We start from the raw sequence: 3,931 nt of genomic DNA, 5'->3' as shown, positions 1-3,931 counted from the left end.
CACAGAAAAATGAGTTTTTAAAAAGCCCATTAACGCTCTGACAAGGATTGCCCCCAAGTCACGAGTGTCCCTGATTAGGGGGCCCGCTCTCCAGTCACAGAGCCCCCTCCTCACACCCCTCCGTGGGGATTTGTAGCAGAAATGTGTGGAGCAGAAATGCAGGGAGAAGGCAACCATCATCTTCCCCTGAGTGGTCCTCTGCCCGTAATGCTTTAAAAATATTGGAACCTGGGGCTTCCCTGGTGGCGCAGTGGTTGGGAGTCCGCCCGCCGATTCAGGGGACACGGGTTCGTGCCCCGGTCCGGGAAGATCCCACATGCCGCGGAGCGGCTGGGCCCGTGAGCCATGGCCGCTGAGCCTGCGCGTCCGGAGCCTGTGCTCCGCAACGGGAGAGGCCACAGCAGTGAGAGGCCCGCGTACCGAAAATATATATATATATAGGAACCTACAACTTCTTCTTGAGATGGGAGTATTGTTGGTTGGTTGGTTGTTTTTCAAACATACATCCTTTTCCCTCCTTCAAAAACCATACCACTCAGGCCCTGCCGTCTTGGGTATGCCCCCCGAAGGTCAGCCAGCACTGGCTTTTGTTTCATTTGTCTGAAAACCCCTCCATCACCCACCGCCAACTCTACCCTCATTCCTAGCCCCTCTGGGATGTACACATCTGGAGACCAGGTCACCAGCAGGGTTGGGATAGAAGAAAAATAAGCTTCTTTTTAACACTGGTTTAACTAGCTTTGAAAAAAACAAAAACAAACACTGAGCCAAGTGGACATTATCATTTTTGCCTCAAGTAGCAGTTTATTGTCATGGATATCAGGGCATCCAGAGCATATAATTTTGTCAGCCTGTTAACCACAGTTTTAGTAGATGACGTAAAATCGTGCATATTAAAAAAAAATATGAGATATTCTCCTAGGTAGCCCTAACATCCAGTGTTCCCTCTTTTCTTCTCAGAAAAGCTACGGTGACTCACATCTGTGCTCAACTAGATGACATTTGTGCGTCCACTTCTGGCCACGACAGAGGGGGACGGGCTGAGAGCCTGGGGAGTCGTGGGGAACTGGGGAGGGTGTCTGCTCCCACATTCTGCGTGGAACAAGGGCACGTGGAGTAAGCCTGGCTGCAGGCAGTTCTTTCTAACCCTGAGATACTGCATGGTTGGCTCTTTAAACCTAGGCATGGAAGCAACCTCGGAGAATATGCAGTCAACCTCCTCCATTTTCTAGACAAAACAACAAGCCTGTGGTTACCCCGAAGCAGAGCAGAGGGTGGGAACTTGGCCTCTGGTGCTGGCTGCCTGGGTTCAAATTCAGACTCTCCAATTCCTGGCGGCTGTGTACCCTTGGTGTGGTATTTAATCTGTGCTCGGCTTCTTCACTTGTAAAATGGAGATAATGAAAGCACTGCCCTCTGAGGGTAGTGGTAGTGAGTTGATACATTTAAGGAAGTTCCTTAAACAACTAAAAATAAAGCTACCATAAGCTCCTGCAATCCCATTCCCGGAGAAAACCATAATTTAAAAAGCTACACGCACCCCAATGTTCACTACTGCAGCACTCTTTACAATAGCCAAGATATGGAAGCAACTTAAGTGTCCATTGATAGAAGAATGGATACAGAAGATGTGGCATATACATACAATGGAATATTATTCACCACAAAAAAAGAATGAAATAATGCCATTTGCAGCAACATGGATGGACCCAGAGATTATCACACTAAGTGAAGTGAGTGAGACAGAGAAAGACAAATATCGTATGATATTGCTTATATGTGGAATCTAGAAAAAAAAACACAAATGAAATTATATACAAAATAGAAATAGACACACAGACATAGAAAACAAACTTATGGTTACCAAAGGGGAAAGGGAGGGAAGGATAAATTAGGAGTTTGCGATTAAAAGACACACACTACTATATATAAAATAAGTAACCAACAAGGACCTACTGCATAGCATAGGGAACTATACTCAATACTTTGTAATAACCTATAAAGGAAAGGAATCTAAAAAATAATATAAATAATAGTATATACACACACACATATATATAACTGAACCACTTTGCTGTACACCTGAAACTAACAAAACATTGTAAATCAACTATACTTCAATAAAAAAATAAAATAAAAATTTCCATGTAAAAAATAAATAGATAAAGTGCATGGGGCTGGGTAAGGCCTGGATGCAGGGCAAGGCTGATTCATTTTACAGTCCTAGCACGGAGCAGAGTTGTGGGCATTTCATTGCTGCTCAGTAACTCTATCAGGAACGAATGAATGATTAAACAAGGACGAGTCTACCTACTTTGCAGATAAAGAAATAAGGCTAGAGAAGATATGAGACACATACTGGGTCATGAACCTAAGGACAGGGGAAGTGGTCTCCCGAACCCCTTTCCCCACAGCACTGTGTTCCATGGACGATGACCACGGTAAAGCTCAGTGAGCAGACCCTTGAGGTCACCTTGACTCTGTCCTGCCCCCTGCCAACACTCAGCAGAGCCGGGGACGCTCCCTCACGCGGCACATAGGAGGCTCTGCTGCACATTTAACGCAGCTTTAACCCACCTCCTTCAGTGACTCCCATAAGTTGAGTCACTGAAGAATCTTCCCTGTGACACTCCAGCTAGGAAACCCCCAATATCTGCTCCTGATCAGCGTCTTCTGCTTTTTTGAGACCAAACTGCCAACGCGCAGACTCTGCTTTCCTGCAAACTCCCACAGCGCGGTCATGGAAGCCTGAGGTCCCAAGATCTTTGTTCTCTCTTTGTTCTGAAGGTAACTGTTTCTGCCGGACCTTCCTTCCAGCCCTCTCCCCCTTCCTCACCCCTACGTGCTATCCTGATGAAATTCTCTGCCTAGAAGAACAGGGAACTCCCGCTGTGTGGTTCCCTCTATCCCCTCCCTCCCTCTCTCAGGCATCATTTCCCTCCTTCCCCTGCCTGCGTTCCTTCACCTGTTCCTCTTGATTTATTTTATCCCCCTGTGCATAAAAGAGAGGGGACACTTGTAGTGAGAAGACATCAGCGCCCTGTTCCCCAGTGCCTCTTCATCAAAACTGGACAGTCCTGACACCTCATCCCGGGATGATTCAAATGTCTCCTTTGCTGTTTCACTCCACAGCGGGCAGATTAAGGACACAGGCATCTGTTGGGAAGCATAATTGTCATTGTTTGCTTCCATTTTCCCAAGGAGCAGCCTCCTCTGACGTTACAGCCAGTGACCTTGTGATGCCCCAGAAAAACGCAGTGTCTGTTCTAACGTGCTTATGACCAGACCTCCCCCAGAGGGGCGGTTAGTCAAGGAGACAAGGATCCAGAACAGGAAACATGACGTCATTCATCTGGTAGAGAAGAGAATTTCAGGCTCTGCTCTTTGTGGTTAGGTACCACGTGTTTGTCTTTGAAAGATAATTTCTTTCTCAGCGAAGTAAAGTTTAGCCTGCAGGTCTCTTTGTTCTGCGATGACACCTGGCCCCAGGGAGAGAGGAGCGCTCAGGCACCCTCCATCCTGGCCTTTTGGTTTTTGATGATGAACGTGGATAAGTAGAACCCAGGAGGCACGATCGATCCTTTTTGCAACATGTTTCTGTCTTAGTCACATTGTGTCTTTTACGTACAGATTTTTATTTTAGTCTGTGTCTCTACCCACCTGTCTCCCTCTTCACTGTGTCCTGTGTCCTGTGCTTCTATGCCTTCTCCACCCTTTCGCTTCCTTCGGGCCAGATGAGTTTCACTCTCTCCTTCCTACGAACTGTCCCCTATGCCTGCAGTCCAGCTAAGAGAGAGCTTGCTGGAGGAACAACGGGATCGACCCTGCAGGTTGAAGTACTCACCACCAGATGGCACTCTACTAAGCTCTCTGCCCGTCTCTTGGCTCTGATGAGAAATCTGAGTGGTTTTTTAAAAAGTCACTGGAAAGC

Source organism: Delphinus delphis, chromosome 3 (genome assembly GCF_949987515.2).
Source record: "Delphinus delphis chromosome 3, mDelDel1.2, whole genome shotgun sequence".
NCBI lineage: Eukaryota > Metazoa > Chordata > Mammalia > Artiodactyla > Delphinidae > Delphinus > Delphinus delphis.
Note: the sequence above shows the minus strand (reverse complement) of the source record.